The sequence below is a fragment of the Heterodontus francisci genome, chromosome 3 (genome assembly GCF_036365525.1).
Source record: "Heterodontus francisci isolate sHetFra1 chromosome 3, sHetFra1.hap1, whole genome shotgun sequence".
NCBI lineage: Eukaryota > Metazoa > Chordata > Chondrichthyes > Heterodontiformes > Heterodontidae > Heterodontus > Heterodontus francisci.
Window position 1 is genome coordinate 151,880,191 of NC_090373.1, and position 26,152 is coordinate 151,906,342.

Here is a 26,152-nt window from a genome sequence, read left to right on the forward strand (position 1 = left end):
GCCTTCACTATATAACTTTAACATTAAATCTTTTTATCATCAACAATATCTTTTTTCGAGTAATATTTTTGTATAAACCAGTGCAGTATTAACATGATGAAAGTGCAGCCTTATGGTAAACTGTAAAACCAATTTTTGGAGGGCAGCTAACACAGCCCACAGTACAACTGAATATCACCTCTGGAAAATTATATACCAACTGAGTCTTCAGTAGTGCTGAGTAGTGCAGTCTAATATCTATATTTATGCATCTTAAAGCTCAGTTGCAAGGATTGCGAGCACACATTTTTTGATTTATCTTGAATTCAGACTGCACTAAATGACATCTTATGTCCATGTAACATTTCCAATTTGACACACATTGAGTGATATTATGAGAAACATTAACAAATATAACAGCATGGGAGAGCATATTTAAATCCCACTTTCATCTTATTGCAGTACTGCAGCATTCTGTCTTCACTTCTCTGCACTGTGAATGGCCTTAGCTACAGTGCAACCATACACTAGTTGACTGGCCGTTGTGCTCCAGACAGGAGTTCTTCTTGTTTTGTGGACTCAGCAGTGAGTCCACTACATAGGGACAAACATACTTAATTAGCTCCATGTGGAAACTACAAGGGAGGAAATATCAATTGGCTGGCAGCCCTGCAATTTCTTTCCTGTGTAGGTAAAATATAGCAGGAAAATAGAAAAATAAATTAATGCACCTTATAATCAGTCCTTTTGAATCCTTGCACCTTGAACAGGAGTCATTTTTATCTGCACTGATGAGATAAAGCTGTAAATTGAAAGGCTAAATGAGCACATTTAATATGGGTGCACCAAATCCACCATCACTCCTTGCTGGTTACTGCTGTATACTTCAAAAATAAAAAGCACAGTTTAACATCAAGGTACGAAGAATAAAATAATTGACAAATAATTTTCAGCCAGATGCTCACCACCAATTAATCAGTTGCAAGTATGTATGAAGAAGCAGAATTTTAATTCAGATTTAATTAATTGTACCGATGTGTGGAAGAATCAGTCACTCTAAAATGACATGTTCATCAAAATGGTAATGTAAGGTTCAAGACTGGCAATATTACTGTTATATTTTTCATCTTAGCAAATGTGGCCAAATAACTGAATTTAAATACAGAACAGGGATTGTGTGGTGAAGGTTCTCTTGCGACAGTTTGATGATAATGTAAGTCAAGTGATTTTTGTCAGCTTCATTTTGGTCAGCTACAATTACATTTACAATCCTAAAACTGATCAGTGTTCAAGAAACTCTGGCCTAAGGTGCTCACTTTAAACTTATATCAGATGAAAATGTTAGCCTTGTAGTGAAGGGAGGAGATATAAGAAAACAAATTGAAGTCCCTGAGGACTGTCTGTTCAGTGGTTCGAAGCTGACTCCATATTGGTAACAGTTATGATTTTATTTAGCCATATGAGAGACTTAATACATTATAGTATTCAAGCAGCAGTTTACAAACAATGATTGTGAATTATATGATTGTTATTGTCCTTTGCATAGAAGTTGTGGTCCATTCCTCATTCCTTCTACTCACATATACATCTATACCTGTCTGGTGTCCTACGACACTGAGAATAACACAACTTTCCAGGATAGACAACAAAAACTAGAACTCCAGAAAAAAACTATCCAATCATATATCCTCCATACCCCCCATTCTAACCAATTTTGGACCTGGCAAGTTCTATATCCAGGACCAGGCCTTGGACCTCCTTTATCTGCTTTTTAGCTTTCGCACAATCTTTTTCTGTGTTTGTTTTCTGTTTCTATGGTGATGATGTAACCCAGGACTTTGAGGACAATGAGTTCTAACTGTACTAGAATCTACTTTTTAACCTGCTTTTCTCGAGCTCAGGAGAAATAATGGAATGATACTAATCTAATAACTATTAAAAAGTCTTAATATTAAACTATGGTCTAACAAAGCTTAATAGCATAAATTAATAAAAAGGGATTCAGTTGGTTAGTTGGTTATATTTAAACTAATCGCAAAAGTTCAATCATTCCCACAGATACAAGGAGATAAGAGATAGAATTGTAGACATAGAGTCATAGGCCGGAATGCTACGCCCCTCCCCAAAGAGCAGGAAGGTGGCGGGGGTGGGGGTGGGTCATAAAATGGAACAGGACGCTCGGGGGGGCCTTCCCGACCCCCTCCTGCTTCCGCTGTCACTTTACGCACGGTGTCATCGGTAAAAAACGGCCCTTCTGCCCCAGGCCAATCAAGGCCCTTAAGTGGCAAACTAATGGCCACTTAAGGGCCTCTGCCGGTGCCACGGGGATTGTACCTGGGGCTGGTCGGGCGGCCCAGGCCCGAGGAAAGCTGCCTGACAAAAGCAGTTGGCTCTCTGACGTACTGGGGGGACGCCCTCATGATCGGGCACCCTGTGCCTGACAGAGGGCCACCCCTGCTGCCCCAACCACCCCCAAAACCCAACACGCCCCCCCCGTACCCCCACTCGACCACCCTTGCCATGCCAAGGCCCAACCGACAACCCCGGCGAGGCAACAAAAACTTAGCTTGGTTCCAGGGCTCCCTGATATCTTCTTCTTGAAGCTGGGCTGCAGTCTCAGCAGTGGCCACCGCTCCCGTTGGCGCTGCTGGGACTAAGAGCTGCCTGCCCGCTGATTGGCTGGCAGTTCCATTAGGCAGAACTTCCTGCCTCAAGCGGGTAGAAGTCCGCCTCAGAACAATTAAAGGCCGGGGAACTGCAAAATGCGGGTCGGATCCCCAGGCCAGGCAGAACTGGGCTCGCCACCGACTTTTCAGTGAGTGGACGGCTCTCGTGCACCGAGGGAAAAATCCCAGCCATAGAGTCAATATTGCACAGAAGGAGGCCATTCAGGCCATCAAGCCCATGCTGGCTCTTGTAGCTAAAACTGCTCATCCCTGGAAAGATTCTGGTAAATCTCTTCTGCACCCTCTCAAGAACGCTCTTATCCTTCCTAAGATTTGACGACCTGAATCGGACACAATATTCTAATTGGGGCCTAACCAGAGCTTTAAAAAGATTCAGTATAATTTCCCTGCTTTTGTACTCACTATCTCTATTTATGAACCCCAAGATCCCATAGCTTTGCTAACTACTCTCTCAATATGTTCTGTCACCTTCAAAGATCCATGCACATGGAGCTAAGGTCCCTCTGTTCCTGCACACTCTTTAGAACTCTACCATTAAGTATATAATGTATCTTCCTATTTCTTCTGCCAAAATGAATCACCTCACATGTCTGTGTATTAAATTCCATCTACTGTCTGCCCATTCTGCTAGCCTATCTATGTCCTGTTGCAGTCAATTGGTATCATCCTCACTGTCTGCCCCTTACTCTGTATTCCAATATCCAGGTCATTTATATACATAAAAAAAGCAGTAGTCCTAACACTGACCCTTGGGGAACACCACTGTCTGCAATCCTCCAGTCAGAAAACAACCATTTACCACAACTTGCTGTTTTCTGTCCTTAAGATCTGGTTATTTTCTTTCACTTTTGTAGCAATAATATTCGTATAACAAGGCCACTTGTAATGCAACCCTGCTCTGCAATCAGCAGAAAACCCAAGACAGTGTACTTCTTCAGAACTAAGATTTTAGTGAAAAGCTTAGGGTAATTTAACTAACTGCTACAAAGTGTGATCCCTCAAAAGCCCATATTCTTACAGAGGAGATGCTGACTGCCTTTGTGAAACTGCTGTGTGATGCTTCAGCCCATATCCTGCAAAATGGTGCTTAACACAATTTGATCCATGATGGCAAATGTTTCTATTTTCACTACTTTTGAAACTCCCAGTTGCATAGACAGAAGATTGCATTTACCAGAGAATGAATAAATGATAGAATTGCTGAACTGGAAGTGAGGCATTATTGGGTTTATTTCCTCATTTATTTGCACAGATGCTCACTGCATAGAGGCAACATTAGTTCTAGGTGAAGGGATTCTCTGTTCAAATTTATGGACCACAGACACCATGACAACAACAATCATTTGAACAGGACCAACAAAAGAACTGAAATATTTTCAAACACATGAGGTTAACAAATTAAATCGGTTACATATTTCTAAAGACTTCAAATGTATTTCATCAGTTATAAGTCACTTTGGCACATCCTAAGGTTTTGAAAGGCATTATATAAAAATGTTATGTTTCCTTCTTAGAGACAACTGGAAACAGATTTTAGATTCACAATTACTGTCCTTACTTCTCCAAAAAGTCCAAACACCAAGAATGACAAAAATATACAAACACAGTTACGGTTGTTATGCATGGAACACAGCAGGCCATTAGTGCATTGCATGGATTAGTTAAGAAACAAGAACTTGCATCTGTACAGCAGTATTCACAACTTTAGGACATCCCAATGCACTTTACATCCAATGAAATACCTTTGAGTTGTATTCACTGTTGGAATGTCAGAAATGCAGCAGCTAAATTGGACACTGGGCGAAGTCCCACAACAGTAATGCAATGAATGACCAAATCATCTGTTTCAGATGTTGCTTTGACTTCTATGTCTGCTTTGTGGATCTATTTTAACTGCTAGCAGTAATTGAATAAGACTCATTATTAAAAGTCAGTTAATGTTTTTCAAATGGAAAATTCTATCTGATTTAATACTGGAAGTCCTAAGTGATGAATTTGTACAGGGGAGCGATTCCACAGGAATTACCCAAGCTCCTATTGTAACTGAAGCGCAGGTTCAGCAGAACCCTTGGTGAAATGATATAAATGCTGTTTGTGCTATTTGATCCAGGGTTTCGTCCCATTTAAACCAACGTCACAGCAGGAAATCAGAGAATCCCTGCAGAAATTCCAGGCAATTCTGTCATTGGACCTAAATTCAATAATGCACCACCTTTCATTCTTATTACAAACACACACTCACCTTTTCCTTGTTCCTTTCGCACCAGCAACTAACCCCATGCTCCTTCCACTACCAACCATTTACACAATGACGAACTTCTCTCAGGATCTGTTCCTCACTTCACACTCCATGCACTTGCTTCCTATTCAACTTCTCCTCATCCTGCTGGCATCTTGCTTCTTCTCACTCTCAGACTATCATCTTCCAGTACAAGCCCCACAGAGCTGCACGCTCCTTTCAGTAGGCACCCACTAACTTTTGTCCTTTGTTTCTACAGGATAAAGCAGTGCACAAAAATCATGTGAGGTGCAATGCTGGACGGAGGACCACCTCAGGTCGATGACCTTTAAGTTGAACGATTCTGTTGAAAGGTCATTGACTTGAAATACTAACTCTGTTCCTCTGTCTGCTGATGCTATCTGAACTGCTGTGCGTTTCTGGCATTTTCTGATATTATTTATGGACTCTGCTGGCTGGTTAATTGCTCCTATGTAAATGCCTGTTTGCTGAGGCTGTTGCTGTGGCGACTGATTTCCTTGAACTGTTCAACCATTCAGAATAAAGAAGCAAAGATTGGCATCCGTGATAAGATGAAAATGTTTAGGGTGAATAAGGCAAACAAACCAAAATGAAACAATCTATAAGTTCTGAAATGCCTTGGAAATGCATTAATCAGAACAGCACAGAGAAACACAGAAACATAGAAAATAGGTGCAGGAGTAGGCCATTCGGCCCTTCGGGCCTGTTCTGCCATTCAAAAAACGTCATGGCTGATCATCTAATTTAGTAGCCTGTTCCTGCTTTCTCCCCATATCCTTTGATCCCTTTAGAATTAAGAAATATATCTATCTCCTTCTTGAAATAAATTGGCCTCAACTGCCTTCTGCGGTAGAGAATTCCACAGGTTCACCACACTCTGAGTGAAGAAATTTCTCCTCGTCTCAGTTCTAAATGGCATATCCCGTATCCTGAGACTGTGACCCCTGGTTCTGAACTTCCCAGCAATCAGGAACATCCTCCCTGCATCTAGCCTGTCTAGTCCTGTTAGAATTTTATAGGTTTCTATGAGATTCCCTCTCATTCTTCTAAACTCCAGTGAATATAGGCCTAGTCGATCCAATCTTTCCTCATACGTCAATCCTGCCATCCCAGGGATGAGCCTAGTAAATTTTCGTTGCACTCCCTCCATGGCAAGAACATCCTTCCTCAGATAAGGAGACCAAAACTGCACACAATACTCCAGATGTGGTCACACCAAGGCCCTTTATAACTGCAGTAAGACATCCTTGTTCCTGTACTCAAATCCACTTGCAATGAAGGCCAACATACCATTCGCCTTCCTAACTGCTTGCTGCACCTGAATGCTTGCTTTCAGCGACTGGTGTACAAGAACACCCAGGTCTTGTTGCACCTCCCCCTTTCCTAATCTATCACCATTCAGACAATAATCTGCCTTTCTGTTTTTACAACCAAAGCGGATAACCTCACATTTATCCATGTTATACTGCATCTGCCATGCATTTGCCCACTCACCCAGCTTGTCCAAATCACATTGGAGCCTCTTTGCATCCTCCTCACAGCTCACATTTCCCCCCCCCATCCCAGCTTTGTGTCGTCTGCAAACTTGGGAATGTTACATTTAGTTCCCTCACCCAAGTCATTAATATATATTGTGAATAGCTGGGGCCCAAGCACTGATCCCTGACTAGTCACTGCCTGCCACCCAGAAAAAGATCAGTTTATTCCTACTCTCTGTTTCCTGTCTGTCAATCCATCCGAGTATATTACCCCCAATCCCATGTGATTTAGTGTGGGACCTTATCAAAAGCCTTCTGAAAATCCAAATACACCACATCCACTGGTTCTCCCTTATCTATTCTACTAGTTACATCCTCAAAAAACTCCAGTAGATTTGTTAAGCATGATTTCCCTTTCGTAAACCCATGCTGACTTTGTCCAATCCGTTTATGCTTTCCAGGTGTTCCGCTATCACATCCTTTATAATAGATTCTAGCATTTTCCCCACTACTGATGTAAGGCTAACTGGTCTGTAATTCCCTGTTTTTTTTCTCTCCCTCCTTTTTTAAATAGTGAGGTTACATTTGCCACCTTCCAATCTGTAGGAACTGCTCCAGAGTCTATAGAATTTTGGAAACTGACCACCAATGCATCCACTATTTCCAGGGTCACTTCCTTTTGTACTCTGTGATGTAGATTATCAGGGCCTGGAGATTTGTCAGCCTTCAACCCCATTAATTTCCCTAGCACTTTTGTTTTCTTTTCTATTCACCAAAATGAATGGAGTTGAGTGCTCTAAATTTTGCTCCAATCGTGTCAGTCAGTTCTGAGGCCAATCCTGCAGAATACTACTGAGTGGGTTTGTCACCCAGTTACAATAACATCAGGGTCCCAATTATGTCATGCGCCCAATTTAAATATATTCATAGGCTCTCACCGGTTTTCAGCAGGTGCATTTATCTCCATAAAAATCTTAATGGGTCAGTTCATGGCGGGAATGAGGCCATAAGTGAATTTTCCATGATTTTAACTGCTCACCCACCCCCATTCCTGCTGGCAAGTAGGAGGCTAAATCTATACAGAAGCTGATTGCAGCACCTCTGAATCTGAAGAGGATCCTCTAACATCTCTGCCACACTCCTGACGAAGATTCAAGACAAAGCTTATCCCCTCACAATTAGCCTTCAGCCTCTCTCTTTTCCAACCTGTCTTGTCTCTTTATTACAATGTTATTGATACTCCTGTGGTAATTGTTCCTCTGAATCTCCCTTCAAGATGTGCTAGTGGGTGCTTCCAGTGATTGCCATTTTAATTCACCACATTGCTCTCATTTCCACATTTCTTCTGCAGTGTTCCAGCAAACATCAACGCAAGGTTGAGGAACAGCACCTCATCTGCCAGTTAGGCACTTTGTAGCCTTCTGGACTCAACATTGAGTTCAACAATTTCAGCCCATGACCCTCATTTTGATAATTTTTTTTTAACCATCTGCCGGTTTACACTTGTTTTTTTATGTTTTTGCTTTCTATTTATTTATTTATTTAGAGATACAGCACTGAAACAGGCCCTTCAGCCCACCGAGTCTGTGCCGACCATCAACCACCCATTTATATTAATCCTACATGAATCCCATATTCCTACCACATCCCCAACTTCCCTCAATTCCCCTACCACCTACCTATACTAGGGGCAATTTATAATGGCCAATTTACCTATCAAACTGCAAGTCTTTGGCTGTGGGAGGAAACCGGAGCACACGGCGAAAACCCACGTGGTCACAGGGAGAACTTGCAAACTCCGCACAGGCGGTACCCAGAATTGAACCCGGGTCACTGGAGCTGTGAGGCTGCGGTGCTAACTACTGCGCCACTGTGCCGCCCCTTTTGGACAGAGCTCTTCATTATTCTGCCATTAATACACTCTTTGGACAAATGCTTTGGCTAGAATTTTAGGCCCCCCCCTCCCCCAGGGCAGTTAAATGTCAACTACATTGCTGTGGGTCTGGAGTCACACGTAGGCCAGACCAGGTAAGGACAGCAGATTTCCTTCCCTGAAGGATATCAATGAATCAGATGGGTTTTTGAATTTTCGATGATAGTTTCATGATCGCCATTACTGAGACTAGTTTTCAATTCCAGATTTTTATTAATTATTTGAAGTTAAATTCCACCAGCTGCTGTGCTGGGATTTGAACCCGTGTCCCCAGGGAATTATCCTGGGCCTCTGCATTAGTAGTCCAATGACATTCCACCCTCTCCCCTTCAGACTGACTAGAGCCCTAGAAATCAAAGCAGTCTACGTACTCTGTCTATTTCTGACGCATGCTCCTAAAACCCATGCAAGCACCCTCACCGAGATGGCATTAGTCACAGGCCACACCAGAAGTATGCATGCAAATTCATTTTGGTACCAAAGCGGCATCTGTAGCACTGAAGCTATGGCCACTATGGAGTCGAACTTTGTGGCCTAAGTCTCTTGGCAGGTCGAGAAAAATGCCTGTCCCTTTGGCTGATCAATGTTTTGTTGTTGTTCACACATTGTAATGCAAAATAAACACTGTAGAAATTGATTCCACTAACATTAATAACTTTATGATTGTGCCTTGGAACTAAAATAAACATAAGAAACATAGAGTCAGAAGGCTGAATTTTCCCCATGGAGGCAAGAAACAGGAGTCAGGACTGTTTTCGCATCCTGAACCCAACTCCGGTGGGAAACTGATTAAAGCCACTGGCATTGAAATTCATATATCACATTACTCATTTGTGTGATAGGCAGAATGTTTTTTTGGCTTGACGGCAGCATCCTGTTAGTGGTGAACACCACACATGTATTTACTGTATAGTAGCAGCGTGAAACAGCAACTTTACCTGTTGCTCAAATTTTGAGTAATGTGATAGATGAATTTCAATGCCAGTGTGATCCTAGGTATATAAGCCGTAAGTCCCAAAGACGAGCGGATCGTATCAAACAGCATATCCCTTCCACTGTTCTTGCAATGGGCAAGGTACAGACCGTACCCAACCAGCTCGTGCTTGCAAAAATCAAAACACAGTGTCCAACATTAGATGTAATTTTGCAATTGGATAACATTTGCTAAATAATCCACAGTGTGCGAAGAATTACGCTGACAACCAATTTAAGATTGTCAGTAGGGCTCGCAGTGTGGCACATTTGCATGTACTGGAAGCTACATATATTAATACACAGGGCCCTGTTCTTTGCAGACAGAAAGAATATGTACAGACATTGCACCAGTTTCAGCTAAACAAAATAAGTTACAGCCATTCGCTGGTTCATTCCTTAGGGTAATGCCTTGACCAATCAGAGTCAAGCTGCATGGTTTAAATTTCAATCAAAGATTGGCAGTTAACTGTCAGTCACTTCAAACTGGTGCACTCTCCATGGCAATGCTTCTACCAATCAGAGTCCACTTGCCAACCAAACAGCACTCTCTCCTCATATAGTATAAATTTGTTGCTTCCCTGACATTGGTATTCTTGCGAACTGTCCTGATGAGTGCAAGATGAAAAGCTTCAACAAAATGTCTCTGTTTTCAGCAATACTCAAATATATGAAACTATTGTCTTCCAATGCACTGAGCAAGAAGCAAACGAGACAATTGATCAATATTGCATGTGGTTGAGGCAAGTAGCAACCAAATATGACTTTGATGATGTTGAATATGTCGCATATTCAACACAAATAATTGAAGGCTGTCTCTCTAGTCAATTACACTGAAAAGCACTCGAGAAAGACAGAAAACTGTCAGAGCTGTTGGAGTTAGCAAGATCACTATCACTCTCAGAGTCCAAAGCTACTGAAGTTGAGGCTGCTAACAGTAACTACCACACTCCAATGTCAACTCCTGTGAACACTATTCAACGCTCATGTGCCAGGAAACCACCTGCAAAGCAACAATAGCTATCTCACAAACAGAGTTGTGACTTGTCCAAAGAATGTTTCCAATGTGGCAGTGCTTACTCACAATGGACAGAATAACCTGCTACCAGTAAACAGTGTAAAGCCTTTGGAAAACACAACTACTTTGCTCGTATTTGTTGCACATCAGCAAAATCAACTACTAAGATCAATACCAACAGAAGGGTGCCATGTATGTGTGCCACAGCAAAATGGCAAGAGAATGTAACCAATGTAAATGTGGATGACCCTAAATATACTTTTGAGCTCTCTCTCAGACACGGAAAACAGCCACGTGTGACAGTGACCATTGGTTGCTCGGATGTAGATGCTGTAATAGATACAGGAGCATCCATTGATGTCATGGGTGACAAAACATTCAACAAACTTCAGGTTTGCCCCATTCTCTGCAATCCAGGGAATGTGAAAAATTTCCTTTATGACAGCTGACACAGGATAATGATGCAGCAGGTAATAAGGTAGAAGCATTTGCAACTATCTTCAGCCAGAAGTGCCGGGTTGATGATCCATCTTGGCCTTCTCCTGAAGTGCCCGGCATTACAGATGCCAGACTTCAGCCAATTCGATTCACTCCCCGTGATATCAAGAAACGACTGAAGGCATTGGATATTGCAAAGGCTATGGGCCCTGACAATATCCCGGCAATAGTACTGAAGACCTGTGCTCCAGAACTTGCTGCACCCCTAGCCAAGCAGTTCCAGTATAGCTACAACACTGGCATCTACCCTGCAATGTGGAAAATTGCCCAGGTAGGTCCTGTGCACAAAAAGCAGGACAAGTCCAATCCGGCCAATTACCGCCCCATCAGCCTACTCTCAATCATCAGTAAAGTGATGGAAGGTGTCATCAACTGTGCCATCAAGCAGCACTTGCTTAGCAATAACCTGCTCAGTGACGCTCAGTTTGGGTTCTGCCAGGGCCACTCAGCTCCTGACCTCATTACAGCCTTGGTTCAAACATGGACAAAACAGCTGAACTCAAGAGGTGAGGTGAGAGTGACTGCCCTTGACATCAAGGCAGCATTTGACCGAGTATGGCATCAAGGAGCCCTAGCAAAACTGGAGTCAATGGGAATCGGGGGAAAACTCTCTGCTGGTTGGAGTCATACCTAGCGCAAAGGAAGATAGTTGTGGTTGTTGGAAGTCAATCATCTAAGCTCTAGGACAAGACTGCAGGAGCTCCTCAGGGTAGAGTCCTAGGCACAACCATCTTCAGCTGCTTCATCAATGACCTTCCTTCAATCATAAGGTCAGAAGTAGGGATGTTCGCTGATGATTGCACAATGTTCAGCACCATTTGCAACTCCTCAAATACTGAAGCAGTCCGTGTAGAAATGCAGCAAGACCTGGAAAATATCCAGGCTTGTGCTGATAAGTGGCAAGTACCATTTGCGCCACACAGGTGCCGGGCAATGACCATCTCCAACAAGAGAATCTAACCATCTCCCCTTGACATTCAATGGCATTACCATCGCTGAATCCCCCACTATCAACATCCTACGGGCTACCATTGACCAGAAACTGAACTGGAGTAGTCATATAAATATCATGGCTACAAGAGCAGGTCAGAGGCTAGGAATCCTGCAGCGAGTACCTCACCTCCTGACTCCCCAAAGCCTGCCCGCCATCTACAAGGCACAAGTCAGGAGTGTGATGGAATAATCTCCACTTGCCTGGATGGGTGCAGCTCCAACAACACTCAAGAAGCTCGTCACCATCCAGAACAAAGCAGCCCGCTTGATTGGCACACCATCGACAAACATTCACTCCCTCAACCACTGACCCAGTGGCAGCAGTGTGTACAATCTACAAGATGTGCTGCAGCAATGCACCAAGGCTCTTTAGACAGCACCTTCCAAACCCGCAACCTCTACCACCTCGAAGGACAAGAGCAGCAGATGCATGGGAACCTGCAAGTTCCCGTCCAAGTCACACACCATCCTGACTTGGAAATATATCGCCGTTCCTTCACTGTCGCTGGGTCAAAATCCTGGAACTCCCTTCCTAACAGCACTGTGGGTGTACCTACCTCACATGGACTGCAGCGGTTCAAGAAGGCAGCTCACCAGCACTTTTTCAAAGGCAATGAGGGATGGGCAATAAATGCTGGCACAGCCAATGATGCCCACATCCCATGCATGAATCAAAAAAAGTTACTATCGTTTTGCATCAATTGCCTTTTCTTGCATCTCCAATTTGGGGATCCTCAGCAAATCCCCAGGCAACACAAAACAGACACAAACCTACTGGCTCTGTTTCATCTAGGAAAATAGTGTTTCCTGGGTGCAGAGGGAAAATGGCCTACACATCTGTTCACCCATGCCTTTTTCTGGCTGTTCTCCCTTCTATTTTGTTTTGTCTGATTTTCATTACTTTTGATTTACTTTTAATTTTAATTTTTCACTTTGCCTTAAATTTGTTTTTCTATTTATGATAACCTGGGCGACCTTTGTGAACCTTTCACTAATTTTACAAAGTTTAAAATCTTCACCCAACTTATTTCGCTTCTGCTGCCCCAGTCCAACCTCCAAAGGTTGTTTTTTTTTTAAACCAGTCAGTCAAATGGCAAAGATTTCAATGCTAACATGGATGCATTGTAAAACTAACAAGGATCAACCACTGACACTTTGGTCCACACTCAAGCCAGCAGGGATTAGCCAATGGATGAAAAATCTGTCAACAGCCACCTGAAGAAAAGCTCATCTGGATAAATCAACACAGCCACAATCCATCAGGTCTAAGCCTCCTGAATTGTTTTTAATGTTGGAGCCCGCACACTTTATTTTTATACACCTGGCCAAAGTGCTGGAATTTCTTCATAAAGATAAATTCAAATTGGCATTAAACATTGTATCATTTTCATTTTCTATTCTACATATTATACATTATATTATCTACTATAAATGTATTTTTACAAGGATTTATTTCTAGGGAAATACAATATAGATTTCAGTTACTGCTATAGTTCTTAATTCTCCCATTATGTTGAATGAGAATGCTATTCCCCCGTGTTAGTATTCAGCTGAATAGCAGTAACTTTCCTATCTTTTCACCATTAGCAACAAGGAAAGCAATTTGTACTTATGAGCAGCCAACTGGCTAATAAAAAGCAAAAGAAAAGAGTACACAAGGTGCACATTTTCTTTGCCCATTCTGAAGATTGACTAATCTATCAGTCTTCTTCTCCACACATTTAGGCAAATACAATTTGCAGATGCTTGACTAACAATTAAAAGCTCCATCTGACTGCCGAAATGATGTCTGTTATCCTAAGCGTAATAGGCCAATTTCTGCTGTCAATCTTTTGCATCAGTTGATGCAAGGGTAGCAGTTCTAGAATGATAATTGGATACCTTCTTCTCCATGTCCACACCTATCATTGATTGGTTGTCATTCAGTACAAGTAGAGAACCTCTCTCCCTCCTCCACCAAGGCATCCAGAGCAGCATCAGAGAAACTTGGAGCCTGCTTTCTGTTCACACTTTCGCTCACACTCTTTTCTGCAACCAGCTCCATTACCTTTTCTCCTTTAAGAGATGCAGGCTGGTTTTTAAGTAGTTCAGGCTTGTTTGAAGTCATGCTAGTCTGCCACTTTGGTCTCCTGCTGAGACGTGCAGCCACTCAACAGTGCGGTTAGCATTGGGCTACATGTTAAAATTTAGATTACCAGGCATCAGGAATTTGCGTGCTGCCTGCATCTACCTCGTGTCCATTTTCGGGGAATTTCCAGTTTTGCTCCCATCATGTTTAGGAATAACTGAAGTAACATTTGTGACTGGGTAATGCTAATAGAAGAGAATTGATTTTGCCAGCAAAGAGCCAGGGCCCACCAGGACCATCCACTGCTGACTCCACTGGACTTTCCAGAGATTCACAATCCGCATATTAATTGAATAAGCCCATACCACTATGGGGTTGTGCATTTGCCATTGTGTGAACCTGCCAAATAAGACACTGGAAGCTATCACAAACGATGTCAAATTGTGGTCCATTGGTCCCATTCAGAAGGGGGCCAAAAAAATTGACTAATTAAAAAAAAAATTATTTGGGTTCCTAGCCAGGAACCAACACTTGAACCTCTGATGAGCCCCAGTTTTTTTCACTCCAATGATCAGCAGCCATGGAGATGTCAGTCTGGGGTGAGAAAGTGCCTACTCCTACTTCATGATATTGGAGGCCATGTCTGACACAGACAAAGGTTCCACCTCACATAAGTCTCTCAGAAAAACGTTCGGTAGAAGTTGAGATCCAATGTTTCTTAATCATGGCCTAACTCATGGGATTTGCTCTGCACTCCAGTCTTCCTACAAGAGTGCATCATTCAGTCCTACGTAGATTCTGGACCCCAGAGTTTAATGTTTTACACCTTCTGAGAGCCAGACCTCACAAAAACTTTGAAGTGAGCTTGATCCATCCTCTTCCAGGTATCTGAACTCTGTCTTAGGAATAAATAATTAGACAGAAGTCATAGAGTCATAGAGTTATACAGCACAGAAACAGGCCCTTCAGCCCATCGTAAAGGAAATCTGGGGAACGCAATTCTGCCTGAAGAAAGTGTATCCCCACCATAAGGGTTTCTATTAATGCCACACCAGCATCAGTGTTAATTCTCTGTATAAAATGAAACTTAAAATATTTTCTTGGAAAGACATATTCAAGTTGAACACTGAACAGACTCATGACAGCCTGCTGAAAAATTTATGTTTCAAAACGGGCATATCAAATGTGGTCACTGGTGAGCACGGAAAGTGGAGCTGGTTATTTCCCAGTACTGCTCTAAATGCCAGCACTTAAAATTGAAAAAGAAATGTAAATAAGTATTAACTGTTACTTAACTGCAATTCCAGAAAAGTACTTGCGTAATGAAAGGAGGTTAAAAATATAGCCCTGAGCGTGGTCCCCGAGGTGCACGTCCCTACAAATCAACTATTTAAGTAGAATCCTTTTTCATATGCTTGCAACTAGAGTGCTTGAAATATTGATAATTCTTGCTGAATAATCTACATGTTACAAATAGGAAATGACATTGGTCCCTTGCCGCTGTGTATGGAATCTTTATAAGCTTTTAACATTTAACATACCTGCCAGTTTCTGTTATCATCTTTATGACTCTTCCCTTGAAAGACAGATCTGTCCTCGAATACAGTCAAACCTTTTACCAATCAAAAGCCTACTGTTTCAGGTTGAATAGTGCCAGTTATTGTAACTTAACCTGATGGATGGAGATTTTCCTATTAACACTGCACTCTTTGAGCAAAGACAAACAGGTTAACATGTCAATGGTTGGCGCAAACACAAAGGTTTTTTTCCTCAGTTATCTTCGCACTGCTGGTGTGTTGAACAGCCAGCAGTAATGCCAATGAGCTAGCTTGTAGCCATTGCAAATGATGAGCCAGTGAAAGACATCGATACCTGTTTCCCCCCCCTCCCCCTCCAAAATGTAAATGATCAATCTCCAATGCAAGTAGACATTATGCTAATGCAGCACGATGACCTGTAAAAAATAAGCAGTGCTGGATGCTTGGACAGTATAATTCGGCTTATTTTTGTTTCGAGATGATTGTTTGAAAATGTTTGAACCTTTTAGATTGTCCCTAGGCCCTGTTTCTGCCCAAGGACACCGATACTGCAGAGTCCTATAACTTACAAATGGACCTCTGTGATGGCTGGTTTATGTACCTTTTATTATGGTGAGCGTGTTGCTGGTAAAAGTACAAACTTTGCACGCAAGGTGAGTGCAGAACCTACATACATATGAACACACGAATTAGGAGAAGGAGTAGGCCACTCGGCCCTTCAAGCCTGCTCCGCCATTCAACAAGTTAATGGCTAAACTGATTACTCCACATTTCCACCTACCCCCGATAACCTTTCACCCCCTTGCTCATCAAGAATCTATCTACTTCTGCCTTAAAAATATTCAAAAACTCTGCTTCCACTGCCTTTTGAGGAAGACAATTCCAAAGACTCACAAAGCTCTGAGGGAAAAAATGTCTCCTCATCTCAGTCTTAAATGGGTGACCCCTTATTTTTAAACAGTGACCCCTTATTTTTAAACAGTGACCCCTAGTTCCAGATTCTCCCACAAGGAGAAACATCCTTACCACATCCACCCTGCCAAGAGCCCTCAGGATCTTATATGTTTCAATCAAGTTGCCTCTTACTCTTCTAAACTCCAGCGGATACAAGCCTAGCCTGTCCAATCTTTCCTTGTAAGACAGCCTGCCCATTCCAGGTGTTAGTCTAGTAAACCTTCTCTGTACTGCCTCCAAGGCATTTACATCCTTCTTTAAATAAGGAAACCAGTAATGTACATGGTACTCAAGATGTGGTCTCACCAATGCTCTGTATAGCTGAAGCATCCCCTCCCTACTTTTGATTTCAATTCCCCTCACGATAAATGATAACTTTCTATTAGCTTTCCTAATTACTTGCTGTACCTGCATACTAACCTTTTGTAATTCATGCACTAGGACACCCAGATCCCTCTGCATCTCAGAGCTCTGCAATCTCTCACCATTTAGATAATATGCTTCTTTTTTATTCTTCCTCCCAAAGTGGACAATTTCCCACTTTCCCACATTATGCTCCATTTGCCAGGTCTTTGCCCACTCACTTAACCTATCTATATCCCTTTGTAGCCCCCTTATGTCCTCTTCACAAGTTACTTTCCTACCTATCTTTGTGTTATCAGCAATTTTAGCAACCATACCTTCCGTCCCTTCATTTAAGTTATTTATATAAATTATAAAATGTTGAGGCCCCAGCACAGATCTTGTGGCACCCCACTTATTACATCTTGCCAACCAGAAAATGACCAATTTTACACTCTGTTTACTGTTAGCTAGCCAATCTTCTATCCATACCAATATGTTACTCCCACACAATGAGCTTTTATTTTCTGCAATAACCTTTGATGTGGCACCTTATCAAATGCCTTCTGGAAATCTAAGTACAGTACATCCACTGGTTCCCCTTTATCCACAGCAATTGTAACTGCCTCAAAGAACTCCAAAAAATTGGTTAAACATGATTTCCCTTTCACAAAACCATGTTGACTCTGCCTGATTACCTTGAATTTTTCTAAATGCCCTGCAATAACGTCTTTAATAATAGCTTCTAACATTTTCCCTAAGACAGATGTTAAGCTAACTGACCTGTAGTTTCCTGCTTTCTGTCTCCCTCCCTTCTTGAACAAAGGAGTTACATTCACAATTTTCCAATCTAACAGAACCTTCCCCAAATCTAGGGAATTTTGGAAAATTAAAACTAACGCATCAACTATCTCACTAGTCACTTCTTTTAACACCGTAGGGTGAAGTCCATCAGGACCCAGGGACTTGTCAGCTCGCAGCTCCAACAATTTTTGTCGTACCACTTCCCTGGTGATTGCAATTTTCCTGAGTTCCTCCCTCCCTTCCATTTCCTGACTTACAGCTAATACTGGGATGTTACTTGTGTCCTCAATAGTGAAGATCGATGCAAAATATTCATCTGTTCAATTCATCTGCCATCTTCTTATTATCCTTTATTAATTCCCCAGACTCACTTTCTATAGGATCAACACTCACTTTGTTAACTCTTTTCTTTTTAAAATATCTATCGAAACTCTTACTTTCTGCCTTGATACTTCTAGCTGGCTTTCTCTCGTACTCTAATTTTACCTTCCTTATCAATCTTTTAGTCATTCTTTACTGTTTTATATATTCTGTCCAATCTTCTGACCTGCCTCCTATCTTTGCGTAATTATAGTTTTTTTTTTAAGTTTGATACTATCTTTAACTGTTTTAGTTAACCACGGATGGCGGGTCCCACACTTGGAATTCTTCTTTCTCGTTGAAATGTATCTATTCTGTGTATTCTGAAATATCCCCTTAAATGTCTGCCACTGCATCTCGATTGACCTATCCCTTAACCTGATTTGCCAGTTCACTTTAGCTAGGGCGGCACAGTGGCGCAGTGGTTAGCACCGCAGCCTCACAGCTCCAGCGACCCGGGTTCAATTCTGGGTACTTCCTGTGTGGAGTTTGCAAGTTCTCCCTGTGTTTGCGTGGGTTTTCTCCGGGTGCTCCGGTTTCCTCCCACAAGCCAAAAGACTTGCAGGTTGGTAGGTAAATTGGCCATTATAAATTGCCCCTAGTATAGGTAGGTGGTAGGGAAATATAGGGACAGGTGGGGATGTGGTAGGAATATGGGATTAGTGTAGGATTAGTATAAATGGGTGGTTGATGGTCGGCACAGACTCGGTGGGCCGAAGGGCCTGTTTCAGTGCTGTATCTCTAAACTAAACTAAACTAAACTAGTTCTGCTTTCATGCCCTCATAATTGGCCTTTTTTAAGTTTCAGATACTAGTCTTGGACCCACTTTTCTCTCCCTCAAACTGAATGTAAAATTCAATCATATTATGATCACTGCTTCCTAGGGGTGCCTTAGCTATGAGGTCATTAATTAATCCTATCTCGTTGCACAATACCAGGTCCAGTATAGCCTGCTCTCTGGTTGGCTCCAGAACATATTGTTCCAAGAAATTATCCTGAAAAAATTCTATGTACTCGTCATCTAGGCTACCTCTGCCCGTTTGATTTTTCCAGTCCAAATGCAAGTTCAAAACTCCCATATTTATTGCTGTACCTTTCTGACAAGCTGCCATTATTTCTTCCTTTATACCCCGTGTTACAGTGTGGTTAATGCTAGGTGGCCTGTACACCACTCCCACAAGGGACTTTTTGCCTTTATGATTTCACATCTTTACCCAAACTGCTTCTACATCCTGGTCTCGTGAACTTAGGTCATCCATCTCTATTGTGCTAATACCATCATTAATTCACAGAACTACACCTCCACCTTTTCCTAGCTTCCTGTCCTTCCTAAATGCCATGTACCCTTCAATATTCAGGTCCCAATCTATGTTGTCCTGCAGCCATGTAATGGCTATCAGATTGAACTTATTTATTTCTATTTGTGCTCTCCGTTCTTCTGTTTTGTTTCAAATGCTACGTGCATTCAGATACCGAGCCTTTAGTTTTGTCTATTTTTTTATTTTTGTAACCTCTAGCCCTATCTGTTGATTTACTTTTAGATTTGTACGCTCTGTCCCTTCCTGTCAGAGTCTGTTTATCATTTCCCATATTAATACCTTTCTCTCTTGCCTTGTCTCTATTCCTTGATTTACCATATCTTGATCCTTTGCCTCCATTATTCACTTTAAAACCTTCTCTACTTCTCTAGTTATGCAGCTCACTAGAATACCAGGCCCAGCATGGTTCAGGTGTAGACCTTCCCAACGGTATAGCCACCTCTTTCCCCAGTACTGCTGCCACTGCCCCACGAACCAGAACCCACTTCTATCACACCCGTCATTGAGACACGCATTAATTTCTCTAATCTTATTTTCCCTATGCCAATTTGCACGTGGCTCAGGTAATAATCCAGAGGCTATTACCTTTGAGGTTCTGCTTCTTAATTTGGTGCCTCATTCCTCATACTGACTATGCAGAACCTCTTTCCATGTCCTGCCTATATCTTTGGTACTTACATGGACCACAACGACTAGATCCTCCTCCTTCCACTGTAAGTTCCTCTCCAGCCCTGAGCAGATGTCCCAAACCTTGGCACTGGGCAGGCAACACAGCCTTCTGGACTCTCACTTTTTGCTGCAGAGAACAGTATCAATCCCCCTAACTATACTGCCCCCTACTACCACTACATTCTTTTTTGCTCCCTCCACTTGAATGGCTTCCAGTACCATGGTCCCATGGTCAGGTTGCTCAGCTACCCTGCAGCCCCCACTCTCAACCAAACAAGCTGAAAGAACCTCAAAGCTGTTGGACAATCGCAAAGGCTGATGCTCCTGCACTCCTGCCCTCTGGGTCCCCTTACCTGCCTCAGCTGCAGCCACACTCTCCTGTCCCTGACCACTGACCAAATCAGAACTCCCCATCCTAAGGGGTGTGGCCGCCTCCTGGTACAAAATGTCCAGGTAACTTTCCCCCTCCCTGATATGTCACAGTGTCTGCAGCTCGGACTCCAGCTCAATGACTCTGAGTTGAAGCTCTATGAGCCTCAAACACTGACTGCAGACGTGTTTGCCCTGGTTCACACAGGCATCCAGGAGCTCCCACATGCTGCAGCCATGACACATCACCTGTCCTGCTCTCCTTAATGTGTTTCAATTAACTACTTAATTATTTTATTCTATTATTTATTTTATTTTCCTTTGTTTTATATATTTTATTAAGCTTACCACTAGTTCCTTTACTATTTTAAAAGTTAGGATTAGAATGGACCTTAATCACTTACAAGATACTCACCAAACAGGTAGCTTCTTCCAAACCAATCACTTACCTGCTTGTCTGTGATGTTTGATGCTCTGTTTGATTTAAATTAAATTAAATTAAAAGCTTACCTGTATACTCACCCTGGCGGCTCTCTGTTTCGCTGCTGTCTCTGTTGATTTTGATGTCACTCTGATGTCACTTTTCGATTTTTCCCTGCTCTGCTCCTGCTGCTCCCACCGTGCTCCTCTCTCTCTCTCCGCTCCCACCGTGCTCCTCTCTCTCTCTCCGCTCCCACCGTGCTCCTCTCTCTCTCTCCGCTCCCACCGTTCTCCTCTCTCTCGCTCTGTCTCCGGTCTCCGATGCTGGGCTTTTGACGCGTGTTTTAAACCTCCGTGCCCGCTGTACTCCACTCTCTCTTGCTCTGGGCTGGATTTTACCTTAGGCGGATGGGAATTCACCACCCACGTAAAAGTCGGTGGTGAACCCGCTTCCGCCGAGCCTGGGGATCCGTCCCGTATTTTACTGGTCCCCAGGCTTTAATTGTCCCAAGGCGGGACTTCCACCCACTCAAGGGACGAAGTCCCGCCTCAGTGAGCTGCTGGCCAATCAACGGGCCGGCAGCTCTTAGTCTCAGCAGCACCACCGGGAGCGGTGGCCACTGCTGAGACTGCAGCCCAGCCAACGACATGTAGCCAGGAGTGAAGGTAATTTGGGCCTGTCTCACCAGGGGGATTGCTCGTGCCCTGGTGAGGCCAGGGTGTTCATTTGGGGGGAGGAGGAGCGTTTTGGGTCCAGGAGGTGGATTGGGAGGTGGAGGTGGTCCTCAATCAGGCACCCTGTGCCCGACTGCCACGGCATTCCCCCGGCACGCGGGAAGGCCAGCAGCTATCGCTGGGCGGACTTTCACGTCCCCAGCATGTCTGCTTGCCACGGGTAAATTACCCGTGGAGGCGGGCGAGGGCCCTTAAGTGGCCGTTAAGTGGCCACTTAAGGGCCTTGATTGTCCTCGGGCGGGTGGGTCATTTCCGCAAAATTGGTCGGAGGCAGGAATGGGGCGGAAAGGCCTCCCGTTAAATTTTGCGCCGCCCCCATCCGCCCCCACACCACCATCTGACCCGCTGGGGCGTTGTAAAATTCAGCCCTCTGTCTCCGGTCTCAGAAACTTCAGAAACCATGAAGGTTGGGACCTGTAAATGGTCCCGACCATTGATGAAAAACTAGGGCTGCAAGATTCCTCCCACAGTGTCAACTATCATTAGATTGGCAAGACATTGTGATTCCCCACTAAATCACAGAATTACAGAATCATTACAATACAGAAGGAGGCCATTTGGCCCATCATGTCCGCAATGGCTCTCTGAAAGAACAATTCCCTTACTCCCATTTCCCTGCCTTCTCACCATAACCCTGCACATTCTTCCTTTTCATATAACTGGCTAATTCCCTTTTAAATGCTTCAATTGAACCTGCCTCCACCACGTTCTCAGGCAGCGCATTCCAGACCTTAACCACTCGCTGCATGAAAAAGTTTTTCCTCATGTCACTTTTCCTTCTTTTACCAAATACTTTAAATCTGTGCCCTTTCATTCGCGATCCTTTCACGAGTCGGAACAGTGTCTCTCTATCTACTCTGTCTAGACCACTCATGATTTTGAATACCTCTATCAAATCACCTCTCAGTCTTCTCTTCTTCAAGGAAAACAGTCCCAACTTGTCCAATCTATCTTCATAACTGAAGTTCCTCATCCCTGGAACCATTCTCGCGAATCTTTTCTGTACTCTCTCCAATGCCCTCACTTCTTTCCTCAAGTACGGTGCCCAGAATTGGACGCAATACTCCAGCTGAGGCCAAACTAGTGTCTGATACAAGTTCAACATATCTTCCTTGCTCTTGTATTCTATGTCCCTATTAATAAAGTCCAAGATACTGTATGCTTTATGAACCACTCTCTCAGCCTGTCCTGCCACTTTCAATGACTTATGCACATATATAACTAGGTCCCTCTGCTCCTGCACCCCCTTTAGAATTGAAGCCTTTAATCTATATTGTCTCTCTTCGTACCAAAATGAATCACTTCATATTTCTCTGCATTGAACTTCATCTGTCACCTGTTTCCCCATTCCCCCAACTTGTCTATCTCCTTTTGACGTTCTACACTATCCTCCTCACAGTTCACAGTGCTTCCAAATTTTGGATCATCTGCAAACTTTGAAATTGTGCCCCGTACACCAAGGGTCTCGGTCATTAATATATATCAGGAAAAGCAAGGGTCCTAACACTGATCCATAGGGAACTCCACTACAAATCTTCCTCCAGCCTGAAAAACATTCATTAACCCCTACTCTTTGTTTCCTGTCACTCAGCCAATTTCGTATCCATGTTGCTATCGTCCCTTTTATTCCATGAGCTATAAGTTTGCTCACAAGTCTGTTGTGTGGCACTTTATCAAATCCCTTTTGAAAGTCCATGTACACCACATCAACTACAGTGCCCTCATCAACCCTCTTTGTGACCTCCTCAAAAAACTCCAGAAAGTTAGTTAAACATGATTTTCCCTTAAGAAATCCTTGATGGCTTTCCTTAATTAACTTGCATTTGTCCTTGTGACTATTGATTTTGTCCCGAATTATTTTTTCTAGAAGTTTCCCCACCACCAAAGTTAAACTGACTGGCCTGTAGTTGCTGGGCTTATCTTCACACCCTTAAATCATTGACTCTTCCTCCTTCCTACTCATCCAGAAATTAAACTACCAGGCACAAATAAACATGACAAAACTTTACAGAAAATAAACATGATCAAATAAAATATTAAAACAGAAATTGCTGGAAGCACTCAGCTGGTCTGGCAGTATCTAGTTCACGTTTTAGGTGTAGACCCTTTATCAGAATCGTTCTCTGCACAGATGCTGCCAACTTGCTGAGTGTCTCCGGCATTTTGTGTTTCCATTTCAGATTTCCAGCATCTACGCTATCCTGCATTTGAAAACATACTGAATTTTTTTTAAATCTTCCTTTGACACAGTGCCTCGAGCTACAGATACCAAGGAAGTGAAATTTGTTAAAAACAGGCGGGGATCACAATGTGTGATTAACCCATACCCATTGTTTCCGATGCAGACAACATGCACATTTTGTGCTGCTTCCTCATTTATATGATTGTAATGTGCAGCTAGTACTAAACACACTGCTGAGTGGCTGCATGCGTGAGCAGAGGGTGCAAAATAGTGAGCGGTTAACACCACTTTTCTGATGAAAGGTCACAGACCTGAAACGTTAACTCCGCTTCTCTTTCCACAGTTGCTGCCTACCTGTTGAGTATTTCCAGCACTTTCTGTTTTTATACCACTTAAAGCTAGTCTGCACTACCTCTTGCCAGCCTACATCTCTTAAAGGTGAAGTGCATTCAGGCTGGAGCAGGTGTTGGAAGTGGCTGGGGAAGTAGAACTTACCTGCAAGAAGAATGGCTGGTGTAACTGGGTGAGAGTCTGCTATACTGGAGGCCTTGGTGCAGGAGGTACAGAGAAGGAGAAATGTCCTCTATCCAGGGGTCCAGGACAGACTGACATTGCAAAGACAGTGGGATCAGATGGGCATGACAGTCAATGCCAGCAGTCTAGCTCCAAGGACCTGGATGCATGACCACCTGAAGTTGGTCAAAGTCAGTGAATTCATGTTCAAATGCCATATCCCATCAGCAGAAGTACTGTCCTCAAACAATGCTCAATGCACCACACCCCATCACTCATCTACTAACAATCTCTATCAATCACAACACAGACTTCACATTCACAGTGTTTACATCATCCTTTCTTTGGACGAGGAACAATTGTAATTGAATTTTCCTTTTTGGGTTTTGAATTGTTGTCCCAGGAAAGCTTTTGTTTAGAACATTTGGTGTTTTCTTTTATCCGTTTCCCACTTTTACTGTTTCAAGGCCTGTGATGTGCACATTTCCATTACTGTATTGTTCTGGGATGCTTTCAAATTCCACTGTCTGTCAAAGTTTGAACTGTTTAACTGCTATTAACACGTGTTTAATAGTTCATGTTCTGGCATATTGATAATTCTTATCTCTAGGGTGATAGTGGTTACAAATTATTGTTTAGCCCCTGTGAGGCATCTGGGGTCTCCTCCTGCACTTTGTCCTTATTAAGTTCTGAATCGATTTTGCTGGGTTTGGTTAGCTCTAGATTTAGAAACTGACCCTTTGATTTTTCAGTGGACACAGCCACACTGACCTCACTTTTATTTTTCTGACGGCTTCCACATATGTTGCTTACTTTAGGGTATTTTACCTTCCCTTTTCATTTTATTTGAGGGATGGATTTTTCCCTAATCTGCTCCATGTCCTCTGGGACATTACTGTCCAGCTTCTTCTGCACTCCCCTGTGGCACTTCAGCATCTCCATCACTCTTGGCTTGCCTGTCTGCTTTTATCTCAGCTCCTTTAAATTCTTCTGGTTCTGTCTTGGCCTTTTTAAATTTTACTGGCTTTCCTTTGGCTCTTTAATCTTTACTGGCCCTATTGCCCCACTGTGGGATTTTTGGGACTTCCTCAGCCCTTTGCAGCTGTGCAGAATTTTGTTTGCTCCCTTCAGTTTCTCCAGTCTCCATAGACTACTCTGGACCCACTGGATACAACACTGTGCTTCCTGCCAAGTCATAGCCCAGCAATAGGTCGACCCCCTGCATTGGTAAGCTCGGAATGATCCCAACCATCACTACCCTGGTGACCAAGAACAAAGAACAAAGAACAAAGAAAATTACAGCACAGGAACAGGCCCTTCAGCCCTCCAAGCCTGCGCCGATCCAGATCCTCTATCTAAACATGTCGCCTATTTTCTCTCTTTGCTTCCTGCCCATTCATGTATCTGTCTAGATACATCTTAAAAGACGCCATCGTGCCCGCGTCTACCACCTCCGCTGGCAACGCGTTCCAGGCACCCACCACCCTCTGCGTAAAGAACTTTCCACGCATATCCCCCCTAAACTTTTCCCCTCTCACTTTGAACTCGTGACCCCTAGTAATTGAATCCCCCACTCTGGGAAAAAGCTTCTTGCTATCCACCCTGTCTATACCTCTCATGATTTTGTACACCTCAATCAGGTCCCCCCTCAACCTCCGTCTTTCTAATGAAAATAATCCTAATCTACTCAACCTCTCTTCATAGCTAGCGCCCTCCATACCAGGCAACATCCTGGTGAACCTCCTCTGCACCCTCTCCAAAGCATCTACATCCTTTTGGTAATGTGGCGACCAGAACTGCACGCAGTGTTCCAAATGTGGCCGAACCAAAGTCTTATACAACTGTAACATGACCTGCCAACCCTTGTACTCAATACCCCGTCCGATGAAGGAAAGCATGCCGTATGCCTTCTTGACCACTCTATTGACCTGCGTTGCCACCTTCAGGGAACAATGGACCTGAACACCCAAATCTCTCTGTACATCAATTTTCCACAGGACTTTTCCATTTACTGTATAGTTCACTCTTGAATTGGATCTTCCAAAATGCATCACCTCGCA